This window comes from Muscardinus avellanarius, assembly GCF_963383645.1.
Source record: "Muscardinus avellanarius genome assembly, chromosome: 11".
In the NCBI taxonomy this organism is placed as follows: domain Eukaryota; kingdom Metazoa; phylum Chordata; class Mammalia; order Rodentia; family Gliridae; genus Muscardinus; species Muscardinus avellanarius.
In genome coordinates, this window is record NC_137797.1 from 86203641 (window position 1) to 86228368 (window position 24728).

Sequence of the window (24728 nt, forward strand, 5' to 3'; positions counted from 1 at the left end):
ACCCCATGCTGCATAGATAATGCAGATAGTTCTAGTTATCTGGTCAGCGGGCAAAAAGCAAGCACTTAAGGTCTTCAGCTCCAATCTTTTGTTCATTTCTTATTGCTGGAATTTCATTTTCATTTCTTGTTGGATGACTAAACCGGATGATGGTAGAGATGGTAAGCCGGCATTTACTCAGCCCCGCCCTGCTCAGCCTCGGGAGCGGACGAATTCTCAGCTGGTGGATCGGCTGCTTTTGTCTCTTTGCCATCTTGTGGTTTAGGGTTTTCTGGGCGTCTGCGCCGGTAATTGAAGTTGCGGCGGTACCGACGTTGAGGTGGCTGCTGACCTTGGGTATCATCTCCTTGATTTTCTTTATCCTCTTCGTTGCCGTCCTCTCTAGGCTGTCTTTGGCGAGGAGGGCCCCTGCAATATCGTGTGGTCTGTAACCCCGATACATATTCTGTCTCACTGGTCTACCTTGTTCTCCTGCACCTTGGTTGTCAGCACCCTCCATCACTTCTCCTTGCACAGGAGGATTGGAATACTGTGGTCGACGCCCATAGGGTCTCCGCATGTAGTAAGGAAGGAACCTTCGCCTGCGGTGGGGCCGGCGTTGTTGGGCCTGGCCTTCGGGAGCGCTCTCCGATCCCTCGTTCTTTTCCCCACTCTCACTATTCTGGTAATTCTGCTGGTAATTGCGTGGAGGACCCCTACGACGTGGATAGCGTCTGTAATGGTTACGGTCTGCTGCATATTTACTGCCTTGAACTGGAACTCCACCAGGGCCTGTGACATTTGCTGCCTCTGCACCCTTTTCTCCTTCAACAACATCAAACTCCACAGTTTCCCCCTCTCCTACACTGCGAAGGTCCTTCCTGGGGTTATTCTTCTTTATGGCAGTCTGGTGTACAAATACATCTTCCTTGGTGTCATTCCTGTTGATGAAACCATATCCGTTTCTTACATTGAACCATTTTACTGTTCCCAAAACCTTCGTTGCGATGACCTTCTTGTCCCCGCCGGCAGGCGCCGCCGATGTGAGGCCGCCCGGGCCGCCGCTCCCTGTGCCGCTGCCCGTGGTGCCGGGCTTGGTGTTGGCGGCGCTGAGGGCGGGGGCGGCGGGGGGGGGGGGGGGGGCGGCTGCTGGGTCTCGGCCTAGCTGCTCATGGTTGCGGTGATGGTGACTGGGGCCGGCTGCGGCAGCTGCGGCTCCTCCCGGGGTGTGATGGTAACTAGGCCGGCGGCGGCAGTGGGGCTGCTCAGGGCTCTCTGGGGTCCCTATTTTTTATAATTCTGATACCTTTCTATCTTACATTGCACATATATTCTTATACAATCTGTCCAGATCATGGAAAGCAGGAGATTGGCCTGACCAATATGTCAACCAACACCTTATGATGCTGTTGGCCTGTTGGGTACATGGCAAGAAAAACATCACCATCTCACCATGTGCATGGTGTGCACTGCTCCATCATCTGACAATGAATGGATGAAATAATTGTTTTCTGTGATTTTGGATCATCCTATGGCAGATCGACTAATAAACAAGAACAACCATTATCCTTGTGTGCTTTAAGTATAAGAAAACTGTTAACTCCTTGTGTGTGTTACGTGCTACATATTAGTAGATGTCATAAGATTTGGAAGTTTTATTTGGGATTTTATAATGACTGATGTGGGGCAATCGAAGAGATCAATCCTGTTTTTCCCTTCATTTTAGATTGTATGAGGTAATAGTTCAATTAGATATAGAAGTGTGTTCAATTGTTTGTTGTGTGATAGTGGATGATATATTTGCTTTAATGTCTTCTATGATAGTATATGCTTTTGTTAATGGATTTGTAGTACCTGAAATGTGCATGATTCCAATTTGTAGTTCACCTTCTCTTTACATTTTGATCCTGGGAAACCATTGGGGTTTCCCTTGGATCAAGGGGATGGAATGTTGTGAGCATATGAAATATATGTCAGATTGTTGTGAGTATATGTCAGAATATGGGGTAGTGTAGGTACAGATGGACTAGCCAGATATGTGAGAAGAACTGGGGCAGAAGAAGGATGTAAATGATATGTCTGGACATAAACAACTGGAAGATGAGATAATGGCCTAAACAATGGACCCACATCTTCAGGATATAACAACTAGAGGATGAGATAATCTCAACTCAGGGTATAACTGGCCTGACAAGTGGCCATACGAGTGGCTCTGACCCACCCTCTGTAAGGCTGAATGTTGGCTCTGCCAGGGCACTCCCTGGAAGCTGTTGGACTATTCCTCTAGATGACAGTCGGGCTCAACCCTGTCTGATTGCCTGGACCTTGAGCATCTGCACCTCGGGATTCAGCAACTGCTGTAACCATGATCCTGAACCTAGGTTACCTGCAGAGACCCATCTTGCCTCAGGTAACCAAATGCTATCTGGCTAGTGGCTTAGTTAGAGAAGGATGGGAGTGTTCTGAGCATTGTGTGAATTAACAAACAGCATTTGTGAAAGACATTAAGTGTGACCCGTCATTCTTGCCACTGTGTCCATAAAACTCATGACAGTATCCACAAAGGATAACAAGCCACCTTTAAAAGAAATTGTGAGAAATTTTGGGGTTTTCCACTATCTCATTTAGATCAAGATTATTGTTTTATACACCATCTAACACTGTCCTTTTTGTTAAAATGTTCTATTTGAACACTAAATATATTGAAACATGTTTTGGTATTGAAGAAATCAGCAGAACTCGATTTAAGAAACTTTATAGATAAAATTGTTTAAAAATGTTTCTTTCTTTCTTTCTTTCTTTCTTTCTTTCTTTCTTTCTTTTCTTAAGGAAAGTACAGCAGTAAGCCAGCGTGTTGGTGCAAGCTTGTAATACAGTACTTGAGAGACTTAGACAGGAGGATCCAGGTTTACAGACAGCCTCAGCTATTTAGTGAGGGCCTTCACAACTTGGTGAGACACTGTTTCAAAATAAAGAATAGAAAATAGGGCTGGGGGTGAAGCTTGGAGGTAGAATGACCTTGAGTTCCACCCCTAGTACCACAAAAAAAAAAAGAAAGTGAAGGGTCCGAGAATCGCCCACCAACCCAAATAACAAAAGACTCGCAAGAGATGTAAAAATGAGAGGTTTATTGTGCTGCAGCTCTGTCCTGGCTAGCCAGGGGTTGAGACCAAGACACTAAATGGTCGAGGTTTGACACAGAGCTCACTCCAAGGTCTGAATTTATAGCCCCAGGAGGGAGTGGTTACACACATCAGGGCCCACCAAAAGTCCGAGCCCGCCAACCTTAGAATACAACCAATCAGATACAAGGACAAACAAGTACAACCAATAATTTTAAAACATGCATCCACACAAGTCAGTCAGAGCCTGCTAAGGACTGCTTATCTCCCTTATGGTATGTGTTCATTCCCTAGGGCTGCCTTTCCCACCCACCTTGGCTGGGCCAAGCTTATCTCTGCGCTGATGACTCTGCCTGGAGAGCAGATTAGCATGGCCTTGTTCCCCAGGCCGGAGGGGGAATGCTGATCTGGCTCAGAGATATGGGGATAGGGGCCCATGTTGCTTGCAGCTGTGGGGGCAGCGCAGGGAGGACAAAGACCTTGGCCTACAAGCTGGAGATTAGAGGCTTTGACCTGGCGGGTCCCCTACCCTGGTCCTTGAATCCTGCAACCTGGACAGCTTGGCTTACAGATCTTCATTCTGCTTCCAATCCTACTTTCTTAATCCTAATAGGGGAGAAGGCTTCTATAACTAAATTATCATGCTGGGGGGGGAACTCTTCTTCCAGCATTCCTACAAAAGGAAGGAAGGAAGGAAGGAAGGAAGGAAGGAAGGAAGGAAGGAAGGAAGGAAGGAAGGAAGGAAGGAAGGATATAGGGCTGGGAGTGTAGCTTAGAGGTAGAATGTTCTTGGGTTCAATTCTCAGTACTGCCAAAAAAAAAGAAAAAAAAGAAGAAAGTGCAGCAGTGTTCAAAAGCAGAGTTTTGGGGGAAAACAATTCAAATGAGAGCGAGTTTTTCATATATTAGAGCTTTCCTTCCTTCCAGGACTACTATTCTAGAAATACTCCTACAATCAGGTAGCATGGGAAAGACTGAGACAGAGATTCCCCTAGGGCAAAGGTTTCTGCATTCCTGGGTAAGACAAGATCAAAAGAAAGACTCCCTTCCTCCAAGAGGTGGTGTGTGTGTGTGTGTGTGTGTGTGTGTGTGTGTGTGTGTGTACTAATGAGGTAGGACACCCTGTCAGAGCCTTAGAAATACTGTCAGGAGTTTAGACCCAAGATGGAAATGTGAGAGACCCTTAACCCCTTCCCCAGCTGCCCACAAGGAAGTGAGCAGACACTTCCATAAGATAAGGTGCTGTTCTTTAGGCAACCCAGAGTCAGGATACAGGACTTTCTCTCTTTCTTTCTTTCTTTCTTTCTTTCTTTCTTTCTTTCTTTCTTTCTTTCTATTTTGCGGGTTTGGGGATGGAACACAGGGGCATTTGACCTCTGAGCTACACCCCCTGTCCTATTTTTTATTCTTTATTTTGAAACAGGGTCTCACTAAGTTGCAGAGGGCCTCACTAAGTAGCTAAGGCTGTCTGCAAACCAAACCCTGATCCTCTGGTCTCAGCCTCCGGTCCACGTGCGATCCCTTTGGTGTATTAATTTTGAGTCACCCCCCCCATGCCATTTTGGCATGGGGCTATATTTCTATTTTCTGTATTTCTATTTTTTAATAAACTTCTTTAAATCTTCAGCAACTGTCCAAGCTATGCATATTTATTCATAGCTTATGTTACAGATTGGGAGAACATGGTTTGAGGAAACTGTTCCCCGGGAACCCCTGCAAGGGTCCCGGACACACTTTCTCCCAACCCATAACAAAAGCCAAAACAACCAAAACCAGAAAATTACCGCGGGTTCTTGTCCTAAGCTAAGCCACTAAAGAAAACAATTGTGTGGTTCATCTAAAAGTTGAACATAGAATTACCATAAACCCCAGCAATTTTTCTTTTAGGTATACATACCCAGAAGAATCAAAAACAGAGACTCAGCCAGGTGTGGAGGCACACGCTTGTAATCCCCGCGCTTGGGAGGCGGAGACAGGAGGATCGCGCTGGTTCGGAGTCAGCCTTGCTGGCTTAAGAAACCCTGTTTCCAAATAAAAAATATAAAATCGGTCTGGGAGTGTAGCCCAGAGGTAGAAGGGCTTCCAGGAACCCCAGTACCACCAAAACAAACAAAAACAAAAAAAAAAACAAAAAAAAAACCAGAGACTTAAATACTTGCACATTAATGTTTTTATCAGCACTGTTTACAGTCGCTAATGGTATAAACAACACACATATCCAACAACAGATGGACCTTTTTTTTTCTGGTTCTAAGGGTTGAGCCCAGGGGCATTCTACTTCTGAGCCCCATCCCCAGTCCTACTTCATTTTTTTTTATTTTGAAACAGGGTTTCTCTAAGTTGTGGAGGGCCTCATTAATTTGCTAAGGCTGGTCCTAAACTTGCAGTCCTCCTGTCCCGGCTTCCCAAATACTGGGATTATAAACATGAACCACCACACCCAGCTCAACAGATAGATTTTTATTTATTTTTATTTTTTAAATAAATTTTTATTGGTGCATTGTAGTTATACATCTCAATGGGGAAAAAAAAACTTGTGGCGATATACATGCACACATCACCCAATCAGCCCCTACCCAATCTCTAGCCCCTTCCCTCCCCCTCCCACCTAACTATGCTTGGCTTCCTGATTGACTTTGATATGTTTAAGTACCTCATGTGCTTTAAAGAGTTTCCCTTATTCTCCCTCTTATCCCCTCAGATAGGTCACCTTCATTGCTCCTCTATAGGGTCCCTTCTTCATCTAGAGTTCCTCCTGTTACCCATTTCTCCCTAATATTTTGCACATTAAGAAAAGCATCTGATTTCTTATTTTTGTGTGTAACATTTCACTGTGTCATAATTTTTTTCTCCCTTATGGCTGGGCAAAATTCCATTGTATATATATCCCATAGTTTTGAAATCCACTCATTCATTGAAGGACATCTTGGCTGGCTTCACAGTTTGGCAATGATGAACTGTGCAGCTATGAACATGGTTGTTCATGCATCTGTTTGGTATTTTTATTTTCATTCTTTTTGGTAGATATCCAGAGGTGGTATTGCTGGATCATATGGTAAGTTCATTTTCCTTCTTCTGAGGATCTTCTATACTGTTCTCCAAAGTGGTTGCACCAACTTGCAATCCCACCGACAATGTATTAGAGCTTCTATTTCTCCACACTTATTCCCACTTACTGAAAACCTGAAAGCCAAAGGTGAGTAACTTTGACAGGATGATCCACTCACATTTTTTTTTTAAATAGAGGTCACTTGGATCTGGAAATCTGCTGAGAGATTAGGTGAGGTAGAGGTGGCTTCTGTTGCTTCCTGGCCACACAGTTGAAGAAACCCACTGGCCCTTTGCTGTGAAGCAGTCTCCAGTTCCAGGCCTGCCGCACAACAGGCTCTGGGCCAGCCCGCTGGCTCCAGACCCAGCCTTGCCCCTCAGCAGGCTCTGGGCCCGGCCTCACTGGCTCCAGACGTGGCCTCGCCACCCAGCAGGCTCTGGTTCCTGTTACTGTGGGCATGATGTTTACAAAGGTTCCTGTTTTCTAAGCAGAAATTTAGAGCCCAATTCCCTAGCAGCACTGGATTTTATCTTCCCACTGAAAGTGGAAGCTCACAGCTTCACCATGAAGAGTGGGAACCACTGCTCCAAGCACACCCTGACCCCCAGTGCAGCGCAGAGGAGCACAGCAGCCATGAGCTGAGGTCTCCTGGGACACCCAGTGCAGTGAATTGGCCCAGAAATACTGGCGGGGCTCCGTGCAACTTGCCCCCAACATTTTTCTTACATAGTATGTTGTCCAGAATTCCTGCACATGTGCAGCAAGAGCAGTCTACTTTTGGGGAGATATTTTTTAAAAATTCAAGGTGGATTGAATTGGATCTGTCTGCCTCTCCTGAATACTGCCCACGGCCACTATTGCCATTTTGGTCCGTCTCTCCAAAACTTTTTCTTACATAGTATGTTGTTCAGAGTTCCTGAGCATGTGGGGCAGGAACAGCCTACTTTTGGAGAGATTTTTTCAAAAATTCAGTTGAATTTGTTTGGATCTGTCTGCCTCTCCTGAGTACTGGCCACTGCCACCACCTTTTTGGTCTCTCCTAGTGTATGTTGTTGTTAAGTATTCCTGTGCATGTGTGGCAGGAGCAGTCTGCTTTCCGATCTCTTCTGGGATATCCCTCCAAAAATCACATTTCTTGCAGTGGTGGCCACGGTGCTGCAGTCTTGCCTCTAATTCTACCATTTTCCACTCTCTCTCCTGTATTTCAGATAAAAGTCATGATTGGAAATGTTTCTATGTGTTGTCCCAATCAGTTATTAAATAAAAATCTATTGTCCAGGGTTTCTCAGAGGGGTGCATATCCTATTCGGCCACTGCTAACCATCACCACTGCGGCCGTGGTCGCAGCTCCAGCTGCAGCTGCAGCCACCACCATCTTCCTCCCTCTTCAATATTATTTAATAAAAGAAAACAGCACATGTCTTTTGCAGGAGTTGAGTACTTAGTAGCAATGTGTTTTATCTCCTGGCCAAGAGCAGAGGCCCACAGCTTCACCACCGAGAATGGGTTCTACTGCTCTGAGTGCACCCAGCCCCAGTGCAGCGCAGAGGAGTGCAGTGGCCAGGAGCACCCTTGGCTCCTGGGACATGCAGTGCCAGCCAACCTGCTTGTACAGGGCTCCATTTGAGGTGTCCCGAACATTTTTCTTACATAGTATGTTGTTCAGAGTTCCTGAGCATGTGGGGCAGGTGCAGTCTAATTTCAGGGAGATTTCCTCAAAAGTTCAGGATAGATTAGAATGAATCTACTTGCCTCTCTCTGATACTGGCCATTGCCACCACCACCATCTTGGCCCTCTTCCCAAGCATTTTTTTTACATAGTGTGTTGTCCAGAATTCCTGAGCATGTGGAGGCAGGAGCAGTCTTTTGTTGGGGAGATTTCTCCAACAGTTCAAGGTGAGCTGGATTGGTTTTATCTACCTCTCCAGAATACTGCCCGCCATTGCTGCTGCCGCCACCGTCTCCACCATCTTGGTCTGTCTCTTCTTTATTAGATTTTAGTTAGGAACTCATGGTTATAAATGTCTCTATATATTGTCCCAATCAGATATTAAACCAAAATCTGATGTCTGGGGTTTCTCAGAGGATACCTGTCCTATTTGGCCGCCGCCATCTTCCAAGTCCTCCCCTTATTCTTTCCAGGTGGATTTTTAAAAGTATGGTATATATACATTATTCCATCAGACAATGGAATATTACTAACTCATAAAAAGTAATGAAGGACTATTATATGCTACAATATGGATAAACCTTGAAAATTTCATGCTAAATAAAACAAATATAAAACATCATTGAGCCGGGCGTGGTGGCGCATGCTTGTAATCCCCACGCTTGGGAGGCGGAGACAGGAGGACTGCACTGGTTCAGACAGAGCCAGCCTCGCTGGCTTAAGAGACCATGTTTCCAAATTTAAAAAAATATATAAAATAGGTCTGGGAGTGTAGCCCGGAGGGAGAAAGGCTTCCAGGAACCCCAGTACCACCAAAAAATAAAAAAAATAAAACATCATTGATAGGTCGGGTCCCTCCCTTCCCCCATGAGACGTGTGTGTGTGTGTGTGTGTGTGTGTGTGTGTGTGTGTGTGCTTGCTCCTGGGAACTGACCCCACGCTCCTGCATGAGTCATGAGATGACCCCAGTGCGCACTGGCTCCTTAATAAACCTTTTGCTTTTGCATCAAGGTAAAGTTTCTCGTGTTCTCTCTGGGTGTTGCGTATCCCGAGACTTGAGTGAGGGTCTCCCCCTTGGGGGGAAAAAGCCTTTCAGTACAAGGTTAAACTTTAGATTAGCAGCTTAAAACAGGAGGGGGGAGCTGGGCATGGTGGTGCTGCTTGTAATCCCCGCACTTGGGAGACAGAGACAGGAGGATCAAGCAGGTTCCAAGACAGCCGCGCTGGCTTAAGAGACCCTGTTTCCAAATAAAAATATAAAATAGGTCTGGGAGTGTAGCCTGGAGGTAGAAGGGTTTCCAGGAACCCCAGTACGACCAAAAACAAAAAAAAAAAAAAGGAGGGGGGCTTAAGGGCATTTAGTTACACAATAATGTCAGGGGAGACAAAATGGAGTCTCTTCTGTTTCCACAAAATGATTAACTGTATTTAGGTAAATTTCATCTCAATTTAAGAAAAAAATGTGTGTCATAATCAAGATAAGTATTTAAAAGCCAGGCATGGTGGTACACGCTTGTAATCTCAGCATTTGGGAGGCTGACACAGGAGAATTTGGGTTCGCAGCCAGCCTCAGCTACTTAGTGAGTTCCTGTTTCAAAATAATAATAATAATAATAAATAGGGCTGGGGGCATAGCTCAAAGGCAGAATGCCCCTGGGTTCCATCTCCAGTACCCCCCCCCCAAAAAAAAAGGTAAGCATTTAATTGCCCAGCGTGAAAAATTAAATAACCTCTTCCAAGCAGGGCAGGGCAACTGCCAATATCCATCATGGTAAGCACGCTGTTGGCATCAACAATTGAGTGACTCAAAGTTAAAAATGAACAAAACTGCCAGGCATGGTGGTGCACGCATGTAATCCCCGTGCTTGGGAGGCGGAGACAGGAGGATTACGCAGGTTCCAAGCCAGCCGCGCTGGCATAACAGACCCTGTTTCCAAATAAAAATATAAAATAGGTCTGTGAGTGTAGCCCAAAGGTAGAAGGGCTTCCAGGAACCCCAGTACTGCCAAATCAAACAAACTAAAAAAAAAAAAAAAAAAAAAAAACTTCCTCCAGAATATTGGAGACATTTGATTAGAGGAAGAAAAGGTGGTGTGTGTGTGTGTGTGTGTGTGACTAACATTTTGGGGTTGCTTGCCTGCCCTTGAAGCCAGGCATGGTGGTGCACACTTGTAATCTCAGTACTTGGAGGCTGAGATAGGATCTCAGGTTTACAGCCAGCCTTAGCAATTTAGCGAAGTCTTCTGAAACTTAGTGAGACTCTGTTTCAAAATAAAGAAGAAAAAAGGGGCAGGGTTTAGCTTAGAGGTAGCATGTCCCTTGGTTCAATCTCCAGTACCAAAACAGCAGCAGCAACAACAACACAACAACAACAACAAAAAAAAACAGTATAGCTGTCATCCCTTGGTGTCTGAGGGAGATTGCTTGATTGCTTAAAGGACCCCCATGGACACAAAAACCTTCAGATGCTTCAGTCTGTTAAATGACATGGTGTGGTATTTGCATACAGAATATATACATCCTCCCATGATACTTCAAATAAACTCCATATTACTTACAATACCTAACACAGTGTCAGCACTATGTAGATCATCGTTATATTATACCATTTAGAGGATGATGATGATGATAATAATAATATGTATACATGTTCAAAACATTTTTTTAAAACTGAGGATTGAACCCAGGGACATTCTACTTCTAAACTACATCCCCAGCCATATTTTATTTTTATTTTTAAACTTTTTTTCGGTACTGAGAATGGAACCCAGGGGCATTCTATCTCCAAGCTACACCCCCAGCCCTATTTTTTTATCCTTTATTTTGAAACAAGGTCTCATTGAGTTGCAAAGGGCCTAAGTAGCTGAGGCTGTCCGCAAACCACAATCCTCCCGTCTCAGCCACCCAAATGCTGGGATTACAAGTGTGCGCCACCATACCCGGCTTGGTTAGATCTTTTCTCCCACACACTTTCTTATAATGCTATGTTGTTTGTTTGGTTTGTGTACTTAAAATTGAACCCACCACACATAACTTATTTTTTATTAATTTATTTATTTTTGTGGTTCTGAGGATTAAACCCAGAGGCGTTCACTCCCAGACTAATTTTTTTTTTTTTTTTTCAGCGCTGGGGATGGAACCCTGGGATATTCTACCTCCGAGCTACATCCCCAGCCCTATTTTTTATTCCTTATTTTGAAACAGGGTCTCACTGAGTTGCAAAGGGCCTCACTAAGTAGTAGCTGGGGCTGTCTGCAAACCACGATCCTCCTGAGTCTCCCAAATGCTGGGATTACAAACATGCATCACCACGCTCGGCTCCAGACTGATTTTATTTCTTATTTGGAAATAAGGACTTTCTAGGCTGAGGCTGTTCTCGAACCTGCAATCTTCCTGACTCAGCCTCCCAAGTACTGGGATCACAAGCATGCACCACCATACCCTGCTCCTATTTTATTTTTTATTTTTGAAACGGTCTCACTAAGTTGCTGAGGGCCTTCCTAAATTGCTGAGGCTTTCCTTGAACCTGTGATCCTCCTGTCTCAGCCTCCCAAGTCTTGGGATTACAGGCATATATCACCACGCCAAGCACAAACACCATTACAAGTGTGCGCCACCACGCCCAGCTGTATATAATAAAATAAAGGCTGAGGGTGAGCCAGGTCTGTGGCAAATCCCTGTAATCTCACTACTTGGGAAGCTGAGACAGGAGAATCACAGGTTCGAGGACAGCCTCAGTAATTTAGTGTTTCAAAATAAATAAATAGGGCTGGGAGTGTTGATGGCCCCTGGGTTCAATCTCCAGAAGAGAGAGAGAGAGGGAGAGAAAGAGAAAACACATCTTACAAAAGAGATACTCTATAGGTATAGAAATATCACAGTTTTCCAAAGTTGATTACTATTTCTAAATTCAAAGTTTCTATCTTTTGGCATCAGGCTAGATGTTCCTTCCCCATCCCAAGATTCTTTAAGTATGTAGGTAACTTTGTTATCTTTTGTGTTTATTGTTTTATTACAAATGATTCAGCATTTAATTTCACTCTATATTTTACATTGAACAACTATTACTCATATTTTGTTTTGTTTTGTGGTACTGGGGATTGAGCCCATTTTACCTCCAGGCAATACTCTCAGCCCAATTTTTTATTTTTATTTTGAAACAAGGTCTCACTAAGTTGTGAAGGGGCTCACTAAGTAGCTGAAGCTGGCTGCAAACCTGCAATCCTCTTGTCTCAGCCTCCCAAGGACTAGGATTACAAGCGTATGCCACCACACCCGGCCTACTATTACTCTTATAGTAAGAAAAATTACTAAAAAAGAAAAAGTCATATATGTAGAATTTGTAGAATGTTGAATAAGTGATAAGGTAAGTCATAAGGGCAGAGAATCCAGAGGAAGAATGAATGTAAATTATGGTTACTAACGAATGCTTTGGATCCCAGTACTAAGGAGGCCGAGACAGGAGGATCACATGGTTCAAGGCCAGCCTCAGCAATATAGCAAGGCCCTCAGCAACTTAGTGAGACCCTGTTTCAAAATTAAAAAAAAAAAATAGGGCTGGAGGTATAGGTTGGAGGTAGAATGCCCCTGGATCCAATCCTCAATATCAATTAAAAAAAAAAAAGAACAGAGTGCTTTTGGCGCCAGGCATGGTGGAGCATGCCTGTAATCCTAGTATTTGGGTGGGACAAATAGGAGGAATGCAAGTGTTCAAGGCCAGGCTGGGCAACTTAGGATGACCCTGTCTTAAAATAAAAAATAAAGAAGCCGGGTGTGGTGGTGCACGCTTGTAATCCCCGCACTTGGGAGGCTGAGACAGGAGGATCGCACAGGTTCGAAGCCAGCCTCAGCTACTTAGTGAGGCTCTCAGCAACTTAGTGAGACCCTGTTTCCAAATAAAATATAAAATAGGTCTGGGAGTATAGCCTGGAGATAGAAGGCCCCTGAGTTCCATCCCCAGTACCACAAAAAATAAATAAAATAAAATAAAAAATTAAAAGGGCTAGGGATGTAGCTTAGTGGTTCAATCCCTAGTAACACTAACACACACACACACACACACACACACACACACACACACACACACACCTTTGGGAAATAAGTGGCATCGAAATGCGCTTTGAAGAACCAAAGTGATATAGTAAGAGAGAAAAAGGGAGTAGGAGCGCTACAAGAAATTTTGAAGTGTATGTTAGTGGGAAATAAGTCAGTTCATCACAAGTATAATGTGGAAGCACAGGAGAATGTTTGAGGATTTAGGGTCCACATTCTAAAGAGCTTAGAATTAGGATTGAAGAAATTTTATACTTTTTTCTGCAAAACTCAAACACAAATTTAAGAATTTACTACAGTTTGAGTTTGTATTTGCAAAAGAGATTTTGCAAATTGTAATGTCACGAAAGAAGGGTGGATTCCTCCACTCCGGATCTGCGGGGTCTTTGGCTTCTGTAACAGAGAAGGATTTCAGTTAGTGCCAGTCAGATATAGACAGAGGTTTATTTAGGAAAGAAATATGTGTTTAGGAGAGAGAACAAGCCGCCTGCCAGTGAGAGAGACGCCTTTGGGGTTTCACAATTCTTCTTTTATGGGAGACCCTGTGGGGATTGGCTAGGGGTACAGGGCAGGGGTGGTGGTCAGAATCTCTAAGCTTTTGCCACCTGATTGACAAATGGCACCTGGGCTTAACCAAGGGTCACTGATTTCTTAACAACACTCCTTCCAGACATTCCTTATTAGTCTAAAATACATTCTGCCAGTCAACATGACGTACGAATATAATTAACTGGATGTATAGTGCTCTAAAACTTACTGGAGCCTTTGTTTATCAAACCTTTTTGAAACTTTAGGTCCAAGAGAAAATAGACCTGTAGGGTTAAGGGTGAGGACCTTTTAGGAATGAGTGCCTAATGAAAAACAGACTTCTAGGGTGAAAATAAGGACCATAATGGAGTTTTTAGGTTTAAAGCTACAGTCTCCCTTTTCTTCTCTGTCTTCTTTCTACCTATTGTGTTTGTTTGTTTGTTTGTTTTTGGTGGTACTAGGGTTCCTGGAAACCCTTCTACCTCCGGACTACACTCCCAGACAGATATATATATATATATATATATATATATATTTTTTTTTTTTTTTTTAATTGGAAACAGGGTCTCTTAAGCAAGAGCGGCTGGCTTTGAACCTGCCGCGATCCTCCTGTCTCTGCCTCCCAAGCGGGGATTACAAGGTGCGCCACCACACCGGGTTCTACCTATTGTTTTTATTTCACCTAATCTACCTCAGTAACAGTGATCTACAATTCTGTGTGTGTGTGTGTGTGTGTGTGTGTGTGTGTGTGTGTGTGATACTTGGGATTGAACCCAGGGGGATTCTCCCTCTAAACTACACCCCAACCCTAATTTTTTTTTAAACAGGGTCTACCTCTATTGATGAGAGTCTCACTACTTGCTGAGGCTGTCCTCAAATCTGTAATACGCCTATTTTCTGTTTCAGCCTCCCAAGTACTGGGATTACAAGCGTGCACCACCATGCCCTGCCTTGAGTCAGTTTTGACACAAAGAAAAACAAGATGTTTGTGTCCTTTGGATTGAAACAAAACAACAAAAACTTTATGGCTTATCTTAGAACCGAAGATTTTTCAATATTCTGGTTTTTCATGGTTTATCTCAGTGCAAACCTTGAAAATGTCAGCTTTGTTGAGCATGGCACATCATGTGTTTGATTGGTCACTGGTGGACCAGGCTGGACAAGATAATGGTTTTCCCTCTCATTCATATGGCATAGAGTATGAAACCTCACACACGTCATATGCTTCAGTATCACAGTTACATCAAACCTCCACAGACTTCAGCAGTGGCCCTGGGTAGAGCTGGACTGATTTCATGATCCACACAGCACAACTCTCGGGAATGTTGCATGCATGGTACCCTCTGGAGTTCTGCAAACTCTGCTCAGCCATACTCATAGGCCTAAAAGTCAGGCAGGGAACACGAATCAGTGAAGCTTTGGTCCAGCTCAAGGAGCCACTATGCCCAGCTCAGGTTTTTAAAAGATATTTTTAGAATGTGATAGTAAAAATCATGTTTTGCAATATTATATAATGTTATGGTATCACTCAGAATAAGAAATACATGAGGTAGCGGGCTGGTAGCACATGCCTATAATCCCAGTACTTGGGAAACTGAGACAGGAAAAGTGCAGGTTTAAAGCCAGTCTCAACAACTTAGTGAGGCCCACAGCAACTTAGCAAGACCTTGATTCCAAACAAAAATAAAATAATATAGGGCTTGGGATATAACTTGGAAGTAGAAGGCCCCTGAGTTTAATCATCAGCACCACACACACACCCTCCAAAAAAACCCACCACTTGAGGCTGTTGGTATAACCAGTGGTACTGTGCTCGCCTAATGTGAACAAGGCCCTGGGTTTGATGCACAGCATTAAAAAAAAAAGCAGACAAGATGAAATATAATTGGAAAAACTATGCAAGACAGGTGTGGTGGCACACGCTTGTAATCCCAGCATTTGGGAGGCTGAGACAGGAGGATCGCTGTTCGCTGACAGCCTTAACTACTTAGTGAGGTCCTTTGTAACTCAGTAGACCCTGTTTCAAAATAAACAAGGAAAATAGGGCTGGGGGTGTAGCTGAGATTTCAAACTGTGCCACCACGCACATCTATGGCAGATTTTTTTGTGTGTGTGTGTGGTACTGGGGGTGGAACCCAGGGGCTTTATACCTCCGGGCTATACTCCCAGACTCCCAGACCTATTTTATATTTTATTTGGAAACAGGGTCTCACTAAGTTGCTGAGAGCCTCACTAAGTAAATGAGGCTGGCTTTGAACCTGTGAAATACTCCTGTCTCTGCCTCCCAAGTGCGGGGATTACAAGGGTGTGCCACCACACCCGACTTGTGGCAGATTTTTAAGCTTCATTTTGTGGAGGAGACACTGAGAGTCACAGAGGAAAGTCTCTTATTCTGTATCACAGAGTTACCAAATAGTGAAACCAGAATTCAAATCACAGTCTTCCATTTTCCAACTACTATAATTTTAATTACAGTTTAAGAATTAGAAATTATAAAATCTCCGCCTTCCCCTAGACCTTCTCTCTCTACTGATAGCTGGCCTTGTTAAAATCTGCACTACCTAGCCGGGCCTAGTGGTACATGCTTGTAATCTCAGTTCTTAGGAGGCTGAGACAGGATTGCAGGTTTGCAGCCAGTCTTAGCTACTTAGTGAAGCTCTCAACAACATAGTGAAACCATGTTTCCAAATAAAAGATAAAATATGTCTGGGTGTAGCCCAGAAGTAGAATGCCTCTTGGGTCAATAACAAATTCAATAACAAACACACACACACACACACACACACACACACACACACACACTCCTGTCTCTGCTCTTATCTATAACCTGGTCACACACACACATACACACACACACACACTCCTGTCTCTGCTCTTATCTATAACCTGGTCAAGTTCCAGGCTATCTAGTGAAATCTAAACTATAACAGAGCATGACAGATAGTAGTGGAAAACTCTAGTTTCTTTTAAAAAAAAAAAATATATATATATATATATATGATATATGATATATGATATATACCAATAATACTATACACTATATAATACTATATATTTATATATGATATAATATGTTATATAATATATACTACATAATATAATAATTATTTTTACTTTATTTATTTATTTATTTTTGGTGGTACTGGGGTTACTGGAAACCCTTCTACCTCCGGGCTACACTCCCAGACCATTTTTATAATTTTATTTGGAAACAGGGTCTCTTAAGCAAGGCTGGCTTCGAACCTGTGCAATCCTCCTGTCTCTGCCTCCCAAGTGCAGGGATTATAAGCATGCACCACCGCGCCCGGCAAATAATTATAATAATATATATACTAGGGATTGAACCATTGAACTAGGGTTACACCCCCAATCCTATTTTTTATTTTCATTTATTTATTGGTGGTAATGGGGATGGAACCCTTCTACCTCCGGGGTACACTCCCAGACATATATATAACTTGGAAATTGGGTCTCTTAAGCCAGAGAGGCCGGCTTCGAACCTATGCGATTCTCCTGTCTCCACCTCCCAAGCACGGGGATTACAAGCATGTGCCACCACGACCAGCTTTATTTTTATTTTGAAACAGGGTATCACTAGGTTGATGAGAATCTCACTACTAGCTGAGGATGTCCTTGAGCTTGTAATCCTCCTGTCTCAGCCTCCCAAGTTCTGGAGCATGCACTACCATGTCCATTTTGTATATATGTGTCTGTATGTGTGTATGTTTGTTAAAAGAGATTGAACCCAGGGACATTCTGCCTTCAAACTACACCCCCAGCCCAATTTTATTTATTTTTTTTGTTTTAAAGCAGGGTCTGCTAGGTGGCTAAGAGTCTTACTACTTGCTGAGGCTACCTCAAACCTGTGATCCTCCTGTCTCAGCCTCCCAAGTACTGGGATTAAAAACCTGTGCCACCATGCCCAAGTCTTTGTCACATTTTGACATAAAATTAATAGGGAAGCCGGGCGTGGTGACACACACTAGTAATCCCAGCCTTTGGGAGACTGACACAGGAGAATCACGGTTCAAGGACAGCCTCAACTACTTAGTGAGACCCTTTGCAACTCAGTGAGACCCTATTTCAAATAAAGAATAATAGCCAGGCGTGGTGGTGCACGCTTATAATCCTAGTACTTGGGAGGCTGAGACAGGAGGATCGCACAGGTTCGAAGCCAGCCTCAGCTACTTGGTGAGGCTCTTAGCAACTTAGCGAGACCCTATTTCCAAAAAACATATAAAATAGGTTTGGGAGTAAAGCCCGGAGGTAGAAAAGCCCCTGGGTTTCACCCCAGTACAAAAGAAAGAAAGAAAGAAAGAAAGAAAGAAAGAAAGAAAGAAAGAAAGAAAGAAAGAAAAGGAGAGAGAAAGAAAGAAAGAAAGAAAGAAAGAAAGAAAGAAAGAAAGAAAGAAAGAGAAAGAAGAATAAATAGGACTGGGGGGGTGCAGCTCGGAGGTATAATGTCTTTGGGTTCCACCTGCAATACTGCACAAAAATAAAAATAAAAAGTTAATTGGGTTTTAATTTCATTTTCTCAAAAACAGTGACTTCTGGTGAACCAATTAAATATTTCATTACTAGAACCGAACATTATAGTACAAAAGTAAATAATTCTTTTGTTAAAATCAAAATGAGGCCCAAATTACAGATATTGATTCAAAGTCATTTATCTCATTCGCAAAAAAATAGGTAGTTCTCACTATTGTTAAAGGTTTGTTTAAAAAGCCAGGCATGGTGGCACACGCTTGTAATCCCAGCATTTGGGAGGCTGAGACAAGAGGATCACAGTCTGCACGCAGCCTCAGTTACTTATGCCCTTTGCAACTCAGTGAGACCCTGTTTCAAAATAAAGAATAAAAAATAGGGCTGGGGGTGTAGCTTGGAGGTAGAATGCCCCTGAGTTCCATCCCCAGTACACACACACACACAAAAAAAAGTTTGTTAAAAAGAAAACAATGGCTAAGTTATTGGAAATACGCTAGAAAGAAAGCAACACACAGCTGCTGGCGAAACTACATTCTCAAGTGACTTACTTAATATTGTGTAACCTCGACAGTGTTCACCGTGAAAGAGGAACTAAAAGATTCAATGGTATCCCAGCTTGCCACGCACAGGGAAGGGTGCGCTGCAACGCCAGTACAAACGCAGCTCCTGATCTTATATGAAGGAAACTGGGGAAAAATCATGAATAAAATAGGGCCACTGGGTGTACATTTCCTTAGTGTGCAGTCAGGCTTTCACCTGCTTCTTTCACAAAAGATCTATCAAAACTGCCAGATAATTTTTAGGTCGGAGGGTGCACGGGGCCCGGTGAGTTTCACAAATACAGTTAGCTGGGTCTCACAAGCACAGCTGCACCATAACAACTCAGGGCAGTCTGACCCAGTCTAAGGAGCATTCACCAAAAACAAGAAAACAGTCCTAGGAGGACACATTCCAACCCTGACCATGAAGGTCAGCCCCCACCACCCCTGAGCAACCAAGTCCAGCTGTTCCCAGAACCAGGCACTACTTCCTTCCTTGTTCTCCCTGATAATAAACACTTTTCTCTTCCCCTTAAAGTTGCTGCTCTCCTGCACGAGACAACAGGGCACCTAACTTCCCCTGCCATGAACTTTCCCTAACTGGACTGGCCTCCGGGGTCTCTTGGGTCATTGATCACCTCACATTAATCTCTTAGTACTATTTGACTTTTTATTTTCTAAAACACTCTCTTCTGTATGCTTTCCTGAAACCATATTTCACTTCCCTCCTCATCCCTGACTGCTCCTTTTCAACCTGTTTTCTAGAACCACTTCTTTCTCTGCCCTTCTAAGTATTGATATTCACTGGATGCTCTTTCCTTTCTCGCCTACCTCTATTCCTTTGGAATTCCAGCCAGTCCCATGGCTTTATGACAACTATCTGTGACAGATCCCCAAATGTATGCCTATAGCCTTATTCCTTGGACTCTAGACTCCGTATACCAATGGCCTTTTACCCCTTTAGTTCTAGAGATTTAACTCATTCATGCTGGGCAAATACTCCACCACTAAACTACATCCCCAGCCCCCAATTGACTTTTGACTCTTCTGCTTAGATGTTGAAAAAGCTTCTCAAATGTAACATGTTCTAAAGATAATTTTTTTTTTTTTTTTTTTTTTGGTGGTACTGGGATGGAACCCAGGGGCCTTCTACCTCCGGGCTACATCTCTTTTTTATATTTTATACTTTTTATTTGGAAACAGGGTCTCTTAAGCCAGTGGAGGCTGGCTTCGAACCTGCGCGATCCTCCTGTCTCAGCCTCCCAAGCATGGGGATTACAAGCGTGCACCACCACGCCCAGCTAAAGATAATTTTTTCTCTCTCCTCAAAACTGCTCCTTCTGAGGCAGGGCATGGTGGCACACGCTTGCAATCCCAGTAATTCCACCATTCGGGAGGCTGAGACAGGAGGATCACGGTTCGCCAACCGCCTCAGCTACTTAGTGAGGCCCTTTGCAACTCAATGAGATCCTGTTTCAAAATAAAGAATAAAAAATGGAGCTGGGGGTGTAGCTCAGAGGTAGAATGCCCCTGGGTTCCATCCCCAGCACTGAGAGAAAATTAAAAAAAAAAAAAAATTGCTCCTTTTGCATTCACTGTTAATGATATCATTATCCATCTGTCACTCATGCCAAAAATCCATGAACTATTCCTGAAAGGGTTCAGGAGTCCTCCACAAAGAGACCATCAGGGTATATGCAATCACAAAAGCTTTACTTTGGGTAATTCAGCATACTGGAGTCCATCGGTGCACGGAGCAAAGATGAGACTCCAAAATGGTGGCTCGCAGGCCTTTTAAGTAGGGGCTAGGGGAGTCCTAGGCTTGCTCAATCATTTCTTAATGAGGGCATCAGTACCTTGGAAGGCCAAGAACTGCAACCATGTCTGCCACCAGGTTGAACACGCCTCTTTTGACAAGGGCCCTGGATGTTACACATGGCTAGCACAAGTAGTCAGCAAGGGCTGAGCTTGTTCCTGTGGGCTGGGCGTGGTTACACACCCTTGTAATCCCAGCACTCAAGAGGTTGAAACAGGAGGGTCACAGTTCGAGGATAGCCTCAGCTACTTTGTGAGGTCCTTTGCAAGTCACTGAGACTCTATTTCAAAGTAAAGAATAAAAAAATAGGTCTGGGGGTATAATTCGGAGGTTAAATGCCCCTGAGTTCCATCCCCAGTACCAAAAAAAAAAAAAAAAAAAAAAAATTCTGCGGAGGCTTCAAAAAGAATGTCTGAACCCAGGCGTGGTGGAGCACACTTGTAATCCCTGCGCTTGGGAAGCTGAGACAGGAGGATCGCACAGGTTCAAAGCCAGCCTCAGCTACTTTGTGAGGCTCTCAGTAACTTAGTGAGATCCTGTTTCCAAATAGAATATAAAATAGGTCTGGGAGTATAGCTGGAGGTAGAAAGCCCCTAGGTTCTACCCGCAGTACCACAAAATAAAAGCAAACAAAAAAACCCAAAAAGAATGTTTAAGTAGCAAGAGTGGGCTAAAGCCAGGCGTGGTGGCGCACGCTTGTAATCCCAGCATTCAGGAGGCTGAGACCGGAGGATCACAGTTCGTGGACGGCCTCAGTTACTTAGTGAGGCCCTCTGCAACTTAGTGAGACCCTGATTCAAAATAAGAATAAAAAATAGGGCAGGGGGTATAGCTCGGAAGTTGAATGCCCCTGGGTTCCATCTCCAGACCCGCCAAAAAAAAAAAAGAGTGGGCTAAAGGTAAGTACTAGACTTCTGAATGGCAGCACTGGCTTCATATTTACATCGGTGCTTACGTAAGCTCTTCTTCCTAATTGCACTATATAGGCGTGTTACTTCCAATTACATTCGTTCGTTCTCCTTTAGGAGAATCCAAGATCTTTTACCTTTTGTTTCTCAATGCCCCACTGCCCTCTTCACCCTGAATAACTGCTGTGCTGGTTGTAGCAGTCTAGCCAATGGAAAATTTTAACAATGCACAAGAATCCACGAGCATGGGTGCCATTGTTTCAATATGGATGACGTATTACGAGGTGTAAAACCAAGCCATGCGTCTTCTCACAGGGATGAGTTAAGGCTTTCTGGGAAATAGCCTACACATGGTATAATAACAAAGTAGGCTTATCAGTTTGTCTTAATCAAGTATATCTCCTATATTGGAGATATACTTAGTGTATATGAATTTTCTTTTTTTAGATATTTCATGTCCATATATTATTCTATTAAGAGCATTGTTTAAGTAACCTTGTTTATTATTCTAACATAATCTACTCAGAGCAAAAAACTGTAACAAAGTCTTCTGATATGGAGGAAATGGAGGAAGTTCTCAACTAGAGGAAAAAAACAGTAAAGCCAGCCCAGCAAGCCCAGCAGAGGAAGGAAAAGTGACTTGTTGCAAAGAGCCCTGGCCGCAAATCACTCACTCCAGCCCAAAGACTTTCCTTCCTGATTACCTTCCATTCCTAGATAAACCATACACAACAGGAACCTGCTGAAGTCCTTGATTAATGAGAAATCCAAAGAGCTTTGTTTCTAGAGGTAAGCCACTGAAAACAGGAACATCCTTGTTTTCCAAAAGACAGGAACATCCTGTACTTACGGATCTTAATTGTTAACTAGTTGTTAACTAGCCTATAATCCCCATACTCAGGAGACTGAGACAGGAGCATCTCAGGTTTGAGGCCAGTCTCAGAATTTAAGGGAGGCCCTCAGCAACTGTGTGTGTGTGTGTGTGTGTGTTTTCCTGGGGACTGGACCCAGAAGCATTTTACCTCCCAGCTATACTTCCAGCCCTATTTTATATTTATTTATTCATTTATTTATGGTACTAGGGATGGAACCCACGATATTCTATCTCTGAGCTACACCCACAGCCCTATTTTTTTATTCTTTATTTTGAAACAAGGTTTCACTAAGTTGCAGAGGTCCTCATTAAGTAGCTGAGGCTAACCAGAACCTGCCATCCTCCTGTCTCAGCCTCCCAAGCACTGGGATTACAAGTGTGCACCACATCAGGATTTTTTTTTTTTCAGTACTGGGGATGGAACCCAGATGCATTCTACCTCAGAGCTACACCCCTGTTTTTTACTCTTTATTTTGAAACATGCTCTCACTGAACTGCAAAGGGCCTCATTAAGTAGTAGTTGAGGTTGTCTTCGAACCACAAGCCTCCTGTCTCAGCCTCCCAATTGCTGGGATTACATGCCTGGCTCTTATTTTTGTTTTTTGAAACAGTCTCACTAAATTGCAGAGGGCCTCACTAGGTTGCCAAGGCTAACTTCAAACCTGTTATTCTACTGTCCTAGTCTCCCAAGTACTGGGATTACAAGCATGTGCCACTATGCTTGCCTGAAACTGTTTTAAAATAAAAAATAAAATAGGGCTGGGATGTAATTCAGAGGTAGAATGCCTCTCCATTCAATCCCCACTTCCATACACACACACACACACACACACACACACACACACACACACACACACAAAGAAAACACAGGACTGGGGGGGGGGGTAGTGTAGCTCAGGGACAGAGTATCTCTGGGTTCAATCCCCAGTATGGCAAAATAAATAGATACATAAATAAATGAATGAATGAATGGCTGGAGTACAGTTCATAGGCAGACCACCCCTGAGTATAATTTCCATTACTACAAAAATAAAATAGTTAACTGTCATATCTGAGCTACAAATTCTTTTTCTGTTTACCTTTCTTGAACTACTATTAAAAATGTTTCCCTGTATTCATATTTGTCTCCAAACTTTATTTTGACATAAAGTTCCTTAATTGTCAGTGGGTGGTGCTGACTTTCGTGGGAGTCCTGAAGTTGGGTACAACCAGAGCTGGTTTCTTTCTTTCTTTCTTTTTTTTTTTTTTTTTTTTCTTGGTGGTACTGGGGATGGAAACCTTCTACCTCTGGGCTACACTCCCAGACCTATTTTATACTTTTTATTTGGAAACAGGGTCTCTTAAGCCAGCACGGCTGGCTTCGAACCTGCGCGATCCTCCTGTCTCCGCCTCCCAAGCGTGGGGATTACAAGTGTGCGCCACCACGCCTGGCCAGAGCTGGTTTCTCGAACCGGTGACAAACAGCCACACAGGCCTTGCTGGCCCTTGACCTTATGCTCCAGTGTCACTATCATGAAGCTCTCGATTTTGTAAAAGGGGCTCCCCAAGTTATACTGCTGATCCGAGGTGGACACACCATAAACCTCTCTCCTGGGCATCCAAACACAGTGGAAAGAGCATGGTCTCGGAAAGCTGAACGGCTTTTTCATTTGTGAAAGGCCTCACCTTCATCTATAAAATAGTATTTTAGCTTGGATTTACTTGACAATTATTATGTTTGACACTTAGAAGCTCCATAAATAATAGGATTTTTGTGTGTGTGTGGTTGTTGTTTGGAGGTTTTATGTTTTTGTTTTGGTACTAGAGAATAAACCCAGAGTCAGCTTACCTTACCTGCATAGTACATTCCCAGCCCTATTTATTTATTTATTCATTCGTTTATTTATTTGTACTGGGGGTAAAACCCAGGGGCTTTTCTACCTCTGGGCTATACTCCCAGACCTATTTTATACTTTATTTGGAAACACGTGTCACTAAGTTGCTGAGAGCCTCACTAAGTAGCTGAGGCTGGCTTTGAACCTGTGCGATCCTCCTGTCTCAGCCTCCCAAGCGCTGGGATTACAAGCGTGTACCACCACACCCGGCTACCCTTTTTATTTTTATTTTTTTATTTTTTTATTTTTTGGTGGTACTGGGGTTCCTGGAAGCCCTCCTTCCTCCGGGATACACTCCCAGACCTATTTTATATTTTTGAAACAGGGTCTCTTACGCCAGCACGGCTGGCTTCGAACCTGCGCTATCCTCCTGTCTCCGCCTCCCAAGCGCGGGGATTACAAGCGTGCGCCACCACGCCCGGCTTACCCTTTTTATTTTTGAAACAGGGTTTCATTAAGTTGCTGAGAGCCTTGCTAAATTTCTGATGCTGGCTTCGAACCTGTAATCCTCCTGTCTCGGCCTCCCAAACACAGATTACAAATATGTGTCACTAAGCCCAGCCTCTAGAACCCTCTTTTTTTTTATATATACTGGGGATTAAACCCAGGGGCATTTGACCCTAGCCTCTAGAATCCTCTTTTTTTTTTTTTTTATACTGGGGATTAAACCCAGGGGCATTTGACCCTCTGAGATACAGGTCCAGCTCTTTTTATTTTCAAACAGAATCTTGTTAAATTGCTGAGGCTAGCCTCAAGCCTGTCCAATCGTCCTGTCACCTTTCTGATTTGAAGTTCTCTCCTTGCCCACGATGAAATTCTTGAGTTTAATGGTG

The 24728-nt window shown here is 43.5% G+C and overlaps 1 pseudogene across 1 annotated transcript; it reads right to left on the bottom strand.

Moving 5' to 3' along the window:
* Nucleotides 1-23860, bottom strand: LOC308269561 (Y-box-binding protein 1-like; annotated as a pseudogene). Its single transcript has 6 exons — nucleotides 23850-23860; nucleotides 23512-23611; nucleotides 21285-21349; nucleotides 14649-14781; nucleotides 13166-13264; nucleotides 1-1140 (listed from the first exon to the last, which is right to left on the bottom strand). The product of its transcript is annotated as a Y-box-binding protein 1-like (transcript).
* Nucleotides 23861-24728: the final 868 nt, after the last annotated feature.